The sequence below is a fragment of the Bufo bufo genome, chromosome 6 (genome assembly GCF_905171765.1).
Source record: "Bufo bufo chromosome 6, aBufBuf1.1, whole genome shotgun sequence".
NCBI classification, from domain to species: Eukaryota; Metazoa; Chordata; class Amphibia; order Anura; family Bufonidae; genus Bufo; species Bufo bufo.
The window spans coordinates 363,042,196-363,054,577 of NC_053394.1; positions in this window are offsets into that span (position 1 = coordinate 363,042,196).

The window sequence follows — 12,382 nt, forward strand, 5'->3', positions numbered from 1 at the left end:
CTCAGTCTGGGAAGGGGGATCCTTGGCCTCAGCCGAGGCTGATCCTGGTCTGGGATCCCTATTTCTGGGAGCTCCTACCAACACAGCCTTCCCCAAGCAGGGGGGGCTGGTACACTAACTAGAACTTTCCTTCCTCCCCATGAGACAGGACATGGGACAGCCCACTTCTGCTCAAAGAGGGGGGAGCTAGACTGGAATGAACTATTCCAGTCTAGCAATACTAAACTGGATAAGGTCCTGCTAAACATATTGCTGCCACCTGCTGGGGCACATGGAAATTACAGCAAAATACATAAAACAGGCCTAGAAAATACATATACAGAAAGATGCAATGCTAGATTACACAAGATGACAATACCCATACACCTAACATGTTGTAGCGGGGAGAAAGAGTTTAGTAACATACTCTGGGATGTTACACCTGCCACGAGGGAGAATGCCCTTATTGACTTGCTCAACATAAGTAGTAAACCATCATATTCAGTACCTGAGTGCTAGAAAGTGGACTTGGTGCAAAACTACTTAAGCAAGATTTGTCATTCTGCCTGTTAAAGCCAAAGTATTCAGAGAACTCCTCAACTGACAATTGCCAGACCTGTATTAAGGTATTCCAGTTCAACCAACATCTGAATTATTACCTTTGATGTGTAACTGAACTGTGAGTACTACTACCCTCACTCGGCACATCCCCACTGTAACACTCACATAGCACCCCTAGGGTACGGGCGTTGCAAGAATTGGCGTCACAAACACAGGGGCCCAGCCGCCAAAGCACCTTCAATACCCATTACCATCAATACCCATTACTCTGCAATAGAGAGTGCCCCGGAGGATTTAGTGCTGTCTTCCTCTCCACTGCAGGCCGGCCCAGGGGACAACTGAACTGTGAGTACTACTACCCTCACTCAGCACATCGCCACCGTTACACTCACATAGCACCCCTAGGGCGCGGGCGTTGCATATGGTGGGAGCTCACCAAATTAATTTACAGTCTAGACCTTTTCATGAACCTACGAAGAGGCAGAGGCATAGTCACTGACATATATTAAGAATGTTGTACAGAAGAAAGAGAAGATAAGGACAATTATGATGTTCTCAAAGTAACCTCACAGGGCCGAGCTTGGTGACACAAAGGAGAATCTGGCCACAAGCTGAAGGGATGTCTTATCCTTTGGCCACTGCAGACGTTCTGCAGAGCTGCTCTGAATGGCATACATGACGACTGTGCTCTCCTGTGTTCCAGTTCCTTCCAGCCAATGGTTGTAAAGAATGGATGATCTTGGATATTCCCATTCAAGCCCAGCCACTTCTCAGGACTCCTTCACAGCAGTTTCTTATGGGCTCCTGCTGCTCATAAGTTTCTCCCTCGGCTCACCCAACACCTCCTTACCCTAAATGCAGAGTTGCAGAGCTCGGAACAATCGGAAAAAAAGAAATACTCTTCTCTCCTTCACACTTCCAGGCACAGCCACTTCAGCTCTCCCTGCAGTGCAGGTCAGCACACTATGTTCTGGTACCAATGCTGCACTACGTCCTATGTATGTGGTGAGGACATAGTAAACGCCGGCATCTGAGGAAGAGGTCCAGGGAGCGATGAGTAAAGCACATATTCACTGCTTCCTTCGGCCTGGCCTACTGTTTTCTAAGGCTGTATTAATGAACACTCCACAATGGAAGTGCTCATTAGTAATAGTGCCTGCCCAGCAATACCCCCCCCCCCCCTTCCCATCCTTGAGAACGTATGGTCACCCTATCATGCCAGCTAGAAGGACTAAGTACAAAGCCAATAAACATTTAATACCCATCATAGTGAGAACAAAGGGTTGAATGGATGAGACATTAAAGCCTTCAGGACCCTACCTACAGTGTTGCTTGAAAGTTTGCGAACCCTTCAGAATCTTAAAACCTAAAACTACATCAGGTTTCACACAAGTCTTAAAAGCAGATAAAGAAATCAAACAAATCAGTCAATATTAGACTTGGTCATTTATTTACTGAACTCTAAAAAAAAAAGCATGTAAACCACTATATCAATATCCCAATAAATCTTTATTAATAAATACCATAAAAATGCAAAGACTTCTGATAAAATCATCCACATAATAAATAGAAGCAGTAAGAACTGTGGGGACACCAGGTGGATAAAACATGTAATGGCGCCAAACCAAGAGCACATGCCTATCATAGACGACAAATATTAAATATACAGTGTTAAGAATAATGGCAAGTGCCAAATGATGCCAGCAATACACGGCAAGAATAGGCAACATTCAATAGGTAGAGAACAATGTACCGTAAAGGAGGCAAAATGGAATTGGATGCCAGCCACCAATTGTGTCCCACTCCTGATGCATTTCCCAAATGCTTTGTCTGGGGACTGTGCAACTGTCCTTTTATACACACAATAGTGTTTCTAGCCTGTCATGCCCATGGCGGATTACAATAGGGCGTTCCGGTTGGCAACACCGGGCCCAGCATCGCTGGGGGACCCAACGCCGACCTGAACGCCCACATACTGCGGCGGGGCATGGGACCGCATAATTCCCTTCCCCGCCGCCAATCACTGCCATAGGCTTCAGGCCTAGTAGGCCAGAGGTGGTAGTGAAATTACGTCATCGCGCACCTGTGTCGGGATGCAGCACAGTGACGTGTGCACGCCTGCCATCTAGCACGCCTGGACATAGGTGAGTATTTTAGTTTTTATTTTACGTGCCAACTTTGGGGGACACAGGAGGACATATTAGTGAAGGCACAGTACATCAGGGGAAAATTACTATATTGGGGCTGGCTGTATGGGGGCAAATTACCATGTGGGGGAAATTTATTATGGAGGGATTACTACGTGGGGCCTGTGTGTGGGCAAATTATTATGGGAGGGATTACTGTGTGGGGGCAAATTATTATGGGAGGGATTACTATTTGGGGGCAAATTACTATATGAGGGCAGTGTGGGGGGAAATTGCTGTGTGGGGGCAGTGTGGGGGGAAATTACTGTGTGGGGGCAGTGTGGGGGAAATTACTATATGGGGCAGTGTGGTGGAAATTGCAGTGTGGGGGAAATTACTATATGTGGGCAGTGTGGGGTGGGGGAAATTACTGGGGGGAGCAGTGTGGGGGAAATCACTATATGGGGGCCAATTACTATATGGGGCAGTGTGGGGGAAAATACTATGTGGGGGAAATTACTATGTGGGGGCAGTGTGGCGGGAAATTACTGTGTGGGGGCAGTGTGGGGGAAATTACTATGTGGGGCAAATTACTATATGGGACAGTGTGGTGGAAATTACTATATCAGGGCAGTGTGGGGGGAAATTACTATGTGAGGCAAATTACTATATTGGACAGTGTGGGGGAAATTACTATATGGGGGCAGTGTGGTGGAAATTACTGTGTGGGGGAAATTGCAGTGTGGGGAAAATTACTATGTGTGGGGTGGGGGAAATTACTTGGGGGGGGCAGTGTGGGGGAAATTACTATATGGGGGACAATTACTATATGGGGCAGTGTGGGGGAAATTACTATGTGGGGGGTAGTGTGGTATAAATTATTGTGTGGGGCAAATTACTATATGGGGGAAATTACTGTGTGGGGGAAATTACTGTGTGGGGGAAACTACTATATAATGGAAGTGTGGAGGAAATTACTATGTGGGGGCAAATTACTATATTGGACAGTGTGGGGGAAATTACTATATGGGGCAGTGTGGGGGAAATTACTGTGTGGGGGAAATTACTGTGTGGGGCAGTGTGGTGGAAATTACTATATGTGGGCAGTGTGGGGGAAATTACTATATAGAGGCCAATTACTATATGGGGCAGTGTGGTAGAAATTACTGTGTGGGGCAAATTACTATGTGGGGGCGGTGTGGGGGAAATTATTGTGTAGGGCAAATTACTATGTGGGTGCAGTGTGGGGGAAAATTACTGTGTGTGGGAAATTACTGTGTGGGGGCATACTACTATACGGGGCAGTATGGAGGAAATTACTGTGTGGGGCAAATTACTATGGGGGATTACTATGTGGGGGCAGTGTGGTGAAAATTACTATATGGTGCAGCGTGGGGGGCATTGCTATTGGGGAGACACTGTAGGGGCAATTCTATTATTTCTGGGACACTATACAGGGATTATTACCTGGAGCACAATATAGGGTGTTATTTTTACTGGGGCACTCTAGGGGTCATTATAACTGCTGTAGACACTATAGGGACATTTGGGGTAATTTATCAAACTGGTGTAAAGTAGAACTGGCTTAGTTGCCCATAGCAGCCAATCAGATTCCACCTTTCATTTTTGACAGCTCCTTTGGAAATCCAGTTCTACTTTACACCAGTTTGATAAATAACCCCAATTATGTCTATTAGGGTCATTATTTTTTCAGCACTATAGTACCTGGGGCATTGGGGACCCCCGGGCCACAGTATTGGGACAGGCAGCAGGATGACACTGTCAGAATGGGGAGGTTGAGGGAAAAATTGAGAAATCTAACGTGTCTGTGCAGTGAGCGGGGATGGAAGTTTACTACTTGGGGTTCTTAAAGAGAAAGTGTTTTTCGTGACGCCAGTTGCATTTCAGCAATGAAGGATAGGGTCCCCCTTTTAATACTAGAGTGGTGTAAGGGTGGCCTAATGTCTCTTGGTGCTGTAGCTTTGCACTTGTCACTGTGCTCCTACCTGGATATTCTGGAACCCCAAGTGTGGCCATCCACTGCAGTGAAAAGGGTAATTGATGAAGGAGATGATGGAAAGACTTGGTATAACGTTGAACAGTAACTTTACTTGAGTTATCTTGCATCAGAAACAATCTTCAAGCTTTCTTCAAGTTCATATTTAATACAGTCAGCATACCAGTGCTAAAAGAGTACAGATGTAGCAGAGCTGAATGTGTTTGCCTGCCAAAAGATTGTCAGAATCTGCTGATGACCAACATCAGCAGATTCTGACAATCTTTTGGCAGGCAAACACATTCAGCTCTGCTACATCTGTACTCTTTTAGCACTGGTATGCTGACTGTATTAAATATGAACTTTTCCTTTCTTCTGCAACTTAGTTTACTGTAGTCTGACTCTGTCTTTATCTTGATCTGCATCTTTATCTGTATTCTGAACTTTATCCAGGGAACTACGCTGTCACGGATGGTGTACAGGAAACAAGACAATAATATAAACAATGACTCACTGGATCCACAACTAAGGAACAAAAGGGGAGACCCCTGCAAGAGACCTGCCGCTCTCCCTTATTGCTCAGCCTATGCGACCACCCCAAAGGTGGATGGGCGCATATCCACGTACCTGGACTATCTTACACCTGAAGACCCTACAATAGTGAGGGGACACGACCACCGGCTCCCTACACAGACACGGAGGGAGTCAGGGTCACCTGGATCCAGAAAACAGAAAATCATAAATACATAAACAGAACTTATCTTGCAGACGACTGGGGACTGTGGACTGGGAACAAGGAACAGCATGCATGCACACACACTCCAGGAAGTTGTATAAGCCGCACACTACTGCATTCTGGGGAGGAACTTAAAGGGCAGCAATCAGTCCAACAGTATGACAGCTGAGATAGACTAACGAGATGAGAAACTAAACCAAAACAAAGAAATTCAAGGAGGAGGATCTGAAAGGCTCCTGTCAGAGCTTCACAACTGTCTGGCTGTGACAGTACCCCTCCCTCTACGAGTGGACTCCGGACACTCAGAGCCCACCTTCTCAGGATGGGACCTATGGAAAGCCCTGATGAGACGAGAGGCCTTAATGTCCGTCACTGGGACCCACATCCTCTCCTCAGGACCATAACCCTCCCAATGAACGAGGTACTGGAGGGAACCGCGGACAAGACGAGAATCCACAATCCTAGAGACCTGAAATTCAAGATTTCCATCAACCACAATCGGAGGAGGAGGCAAAGGCGAGGGCACAATAGGTTGAACATAAGGTTTCAATAAGGACTTATGAAAAACATTATGGATCTTCCAAGTCTGAGGAAGATCAAGACGGTAGGCAACAGGATTGATGACAGACAGGATCTTGTAAGGCCCAATAAACCTAGGACCCAACTTCCAGGAGGGAACCTTCAATCTGATATTCTTGGTAGACAACCACACCAGATCACCAACATTCAGGTCCGGACCAGGCACACGTCTCTTATCTGCCACACGCTTATATCTCTCACTCATGCTCTTTAGATTATCCTGAATCTTTTGCCAAATAGATGACAAAGACGAGGAGAATCTGTCCTCATCAGGTAAACCAGAAGACCCCTCTCCCGAGAGAGTCCCAAACTGCGGATGAAACCCATATGCACCAAAAAATGGTGACTTATCAGAGGACTCCTGACGACGGTTATTTAAAGCAAACTCAGCAAGGGACAAAAAAGAACACCAATCCTCCTGATTCTCTGCCACAAAACAGCGCAGATATGTCTCCAGATTCTGATTGACGCGCTCTGTCTGGCCATTCGACTGCGGGTGGAAAGCAGAAGAGAATGACAACCGAACCCCCAAGCGAGAACAGAAAGCCTTCCAGAATCTGGAAACAAACTGCGTGCCCCTATCAGAGACTATGTCTGAAGGAATACCATGCAATTTGACAATGTGGTCAATAAATGCCTGCACCAGCGTATTAGCATTGGGCAAACCAGGAAAAGGGATGAAATGCACCATTTTGCTAAAACGGTCCACCACCACCAGAATCACAGTCTTCCCCGAGGAACGAGGCAAGTCCGTTATGAAGTCCATGGACAGATGTGTCCAAGGACGGGAAGGAATGGGTAAGGGAAGGAGAGGACCTGATGGCCGTGAATGAGGGACTTTGGCACGAGCGCAAGTCTCGCAAGCTGCCACAAAACCCTCAACCGACTTACGAAGCGCAGGCCACCAGAATCTCTGAGCGATGAGATCCAGTGTGGCTCTTGCCCCCGGGTGCCCAGCAAGGACCGTATCGTGGTGTTCCTTAAAAATCTTGTGTCTCAAAGCCAGAGGCACAAACAACCTCCCAGGAGGACAAAGATCAGGAGCCTCTGACTGGGCTGCCTGCACCTCTGCCTCCAATTCAGGAAAAAGAGCAGAGACCACCACACCTTCAGCCAAAATGGGACCCGGGTCTTCAAAATTCCCACCTCCCGGAAAACAACGTGACAGGGCATCTGCCTTCACATTCTTAACCCCAGGGCGGAACGTGACAACAAAATTAAACCTTGAAAAGAACAAAGACCATCTGGCCTGTCTCGGGTTCAGACGCTTGGCTGACTCCAAGTAGGCCAGATTTTTATGGTCAGTAAACACAGTAATAGGGTGTCTGGCTCCCTCTAGCCAATGGCGCCATTCTTCAAAAGCCAACTTGATGGCCAACAATTCCCTATCTCCCACATCATAATTTCTCTCTGCGGAGGAGAGTTTCTTTGAGAAAAAGGCACACGGTTGCCATTTGGCAGGAGAGGAACCCTGAGACAAGACCGCACCCACCCCTACCTCAGAAGCATCAACCTCAACTATGAAGGGTAACGAAATATCAGGTTGTACCAGGATGGGAGCGGAAGCAAAACTCTCCTTGATATTAGAAAAGGCCTTACGCGCCTCTACCGACCAGGAAGAAAAATCTACCCCCTTTCTGGTCATATCAGTGAGTGGTTTAACAACAGAGGAATAATTCAAAATAAATTTCCTGTAATAATTGGCAAAGCCCAAAAAACGCATCAGCGCCTTCTGATTCTCAGGAAGCTCCCACTCAAGCACAGCGCGGACCTTCTCGCGGTCCATGCGAAAACCAGAAGCGGAGAGAAGAAACCCCAGAAATTGAATTTCTGGAACCGCAAACACACATTTTTCCAGTTTCGCGTATAATTTATTCTCCCGCAGGATGAGCAAGACCTGACGTAAATGTTCCTTATGAGTCTTGAAATCAGGAGAAAAAATCAAAATGTCATCCAAATACACTAATACAAATTTTCCCATTAAATGATAAAAAATGCTGTTCACGAAATGCTGAAAAACGGCTGGGGCATTCATCAAACCAAAAGGCATAACCAAATTCTCAAAATGGCCCTCAGGGGTATTGAAAGCCGTCTTCCATTCGTCTCCTTCTCTGACCCTGACCAGGTTGTATGCCCCTCTTAGGTCTAATTTGGAAAAGACTTTAGCCCCAACAACCTGGTTAAACAGGTCCAGGATCAGAGGAAGCGGATAAGGGTCACGAATAGTGATACTGTTCAGCTCCCTGAAATCCAGACAAGGTCTTAAAGAACCATCTTTTTTCTTAACAAAGAAAAAACCAGCGGCAACAGGTGACTTCGAGGGTCGCATGTGTCCTTTTCTCAGACTCTCAGAGATATAAGCACGCATAGCGACCCTCTCAGGTTGGGAAAGATTGTATAAACGAGATTTAGGCAGCTTGGCGCCTGGGATGAGATTAATAGGGCAATCGTACTCCCTGTGCGGGGGCAAATCCTGAACTCCACTCTCAGAGAAGACATCCGAAAATTCAGAGAGGAAAGGTGGTACAGTCTTAGTAGAAACCTCAGAAACAGATGTCATGAGGCAATTCTCTCTGCAAAAGTCACTCCAACCATTTATTTGCCTCGCTTGCCAGTCAATGGTGGGGTTATGTTTAGTGAGCCAGGGTAGCCCCAACACTAGAGGAGTAGGCAAACCGCTAAGGACGAAACATGACACATCCTCAACATGAGCATCACTGACAATTAAACGGATATTGTGAACTATGCCCTTTAATGATTTCTGAGAAAGTGGAGCGGAATCAATAGCAAAAACAGGAATATCCTTTCCCAAAGTGCATACCTGGAAACCATGAGTTATTGCAAATTGATTATCAATGAGATTGACAGCTGCTCCACTATCCACAAAAATCTCACAAAAAATGCTTTTGCTCTCTAGCGCCACCCTAGCAGGCAGGACAAAACGGGAACTACAAGCAAACGGAAAACCTTCAATTTCCGCCTCAACCCTGCCAATAGTAACAGACGGAACATTTTTAAAAGATTTTTTCCTTTTAGTTTCTTTATTACTCCCAGAAAACTGCCTGAATCTCCTAGAGGGACAAACATTTGCCAAATGATTTATACCTCCACAACAAAAACAAACCCTCCCATGCGGGCTGAATCTTCTATCGTCAGAGGCAATCAACCCCAGCTGCATGGGCTCCTGCTCAGAAGGGGCTGACAGCGACTGAGACCCCTGCGCACAGAAAAAGACCGCTGCACTGTCCCGGGACTGAGTATGACAGGAAGGAGAGATCTCTCCTCTCTCTCTAAGACGCCTGTCAATACGAACGGCCTGAGACATAGCAGAATCCAAGGAGGTACGTCTCTCATGAAAGGCAAATGCATCTTTCAATCTCTCTGAAAGACCATGGTAAAATTGGCTTCGGAGTGCAGCATCATTCCAACCAGTATCAGCTGCCCATCTCCGAAATTCTGAGCAGTATATCTCTGCGGATTGTTTACCCTGGCATAACAGACGTAGTCTAGACTCAGCCAGAGCAATACGATCCGGATCATCATATATCTGACCCAGGGCTAAAAAGAATTCATCCACTGAACGGAGGGGCCGTGCCCCCTCCGGCAGCGAAAAGGCCCAGGATTGAGCGTTACCCCTGAGCAGCGATATAATGATCCCCACCCTCCGTTTTTCATCACCAGAGGAATGGGGAAGAAGGTCGAAAATGGAGTTTGCAAGCCTCTCTAAAACGCACAAAATACTCACTACCCCCGGAGAACGTATCCGGGAGCGAGATCTTAGGCTCAGAACAAACTCCATGAACGCAAGCTGAACCGGTCACTTGAAACTGAGAAAAAGTCTTACGGAGATCAGCTACCTCCAATGAAAGACCCTGGAAGCGCTCAGCCAAAAGTGAAACCGGATCCATGCTTGAGACGGTTTTGGCGGCTTATAATGTCACGGATGGTGTACAGGAAACAAGACAATAATATAAACAATGACTCACTGGATCCACAACTAAGGAACAAAAGGGGAGACCCCTGCAAGAGACCTGCCGCTCTCCCTTATTGCTCAGCCTATGCGACCACCCCAAAGGTGGATGGGCGCATATCCACGTACCTCGACTATCTTACACCTGAAGACTCTACAATAGTGAGGGGACACGACCACCGGCTCCCTACACAGACACGGAGGGAGTCAGGGTCACCTGGATCCAGAAAACAGAAAATCATAAATACATAAACAGAACTTATCTTGCAGACGACTGGGGACTGTGGACTGGGAACAAGGAACAGCATGCACACACACACACTCCAGGAAGTTGTATAAGCCGCACACTACTGCATTCTGGGGAGGAACTTAAAGGGCAGCAATCAGTCCAACAGCATGACAGCTGAGATAGACTAACGAGATGAGAAACTAAACCAAAACAAAGAAATTCAAGGAGGAGGATCTGAAAGGCTCCTGTCAGAGCTTCTCCACTGTCTGGCTGTGACATACGCTTCCTGGTTTGTGAGGCTTATAGCTTGGGCCTCTGGGTCCAACAGAACTGAATGTGTTCTGCAGACTTTAGGCAGGGCTCTCCCAGAAGGGACGGGCCCCCTGCAGCACGACCTCTCTCCAAGGAGGGGAAGGCTAGACTGACCTTCCACTAACTACACTCCCCCCTCTCTAGAGAGGGCTGGAATGGAAGGAGGGTTCCATTCTATCTAACACAGCTCTGGCAGAAGTGCCTCCATCTGCTGGTAAACCAGGCACATTGCATGTCAAGCCATTACCAAATCATAAATACATTTACACATTGTGCAGGACCTGGGGATAAATGTATATGAGAATACAGGGTACACCATTAAGGATAGCGGAGGGGTAAAAAGAGTGGTAATGTCCCCCTTGCAGGGCGTTACATCTGTGTTACAAACTCTGCGGAGACGAGATGAGGCTGAAAGAATTTGTCATAGCGGTCTGGGTCAAACGGAGGAGAAGAGAAAAAAGAAGGTTTACGTGACAGGAGATGTCCCTGGATGTAAGAGGTATGTGGTGCTGTATTTTCCTTTTTTATTATAATTATATGTATTTTTAATTTGGCAATCAAATTTTTCAGTTTAGGAGCCAATTTGGGGTATTTTTTTTAATATGGAGATGTCATATGGCCTAGGAAGAGACTGTGGCGCTTACGAAGCACCGCAACCTTTTCATACAAAAAAAAAGTAAAATGGAGGGAGGTGCCCAAGTTGGGTAGACAGCCCCGGGCCTATCATTCACTTAATCCGCCCCTGGTCATGCACACGCCATGTGTTAAGTTATACCCAAGTTAAGGTATACCCTAAAGGCGTCAGGAAGTGTTGTCATTATTGGTGTCAACGTAGGTCATGTGACCAATCGCCCTGATCGCATCATCACTGACCCACTGCCGAGGAATCATGTGTCCCGCCACGCCAAGACCTAAATCAGTCATGATGAATCACGTGATGTACTATCACATGACTCACTCTATCAGTAGAGTTTGGAATAGAACTCTAAATATATGATTGGGGTACTACTGAAAGGGTTCCTCTACCACATCAGTCAAAGTAGGATATTCAGTGCACACTCAAATGTATTGAAAAATGTATAATAATCTTTATTAGCCTTTTCCAGTTCTCCAAATAAATTAATAACAAGTATTTTTCTCCTATTTTTCACTCCCGCTATTGTGACATAAATAAATCCAGATATAATAAGTGACAATATTTCCCATCTGGAGAGTGGAAAATGGAAATGCCTGTGGCTCCTTCTCCAGCCACAGGCAATGCTATTCTCCACTCTCTAGATGGGACTTGACAAAGGTCACTTTGACTGAAATATTGTCACTTATTATATCTGGATTTATTTATGTCACATAAGCGGGAGTGAAAAATAGGAGAAAAATACTTGTTATTAATTTTTTATTTTTTTTTATAAACCAAATTTTATTCAGTTTGTCTCTCGGCAGGAAATGATACAAAAGAAATTTATCCAATGATCACAACAGTGTATTTCGTAGTTACATTGACAAATGTTACAATAAAGCATAATTTAAATCCTGTCGCATCACTGGGACAATCTTAATATTTTACATAACTGCCACGGTAACTAAACTAAACATAGCCACCCCCCTTCCCCAACTTAAAGAAAATCAAATAAGATCAAGCGCCAAAGCTCTCCAAATTCCCTGAGGTTCCCTGGCGGTCGGCTCGATAGTAGGGCCAATCTTACTGTTCCAATTTACCCAAAGTACCCTTCAGCTGCTCCATCAAATACCAGGTTGTTTGTTTTAATGGATCCATGAGCTCTTTAATTTCAGGGAGCTCCAACACATTAATGATAAAACCCCTCCATCTGGTCATAAGCTTTTTGATTAGCTTTTCTGTTCCTTGCTCTACCGCAAAGAACTCCCTATTTAGGCA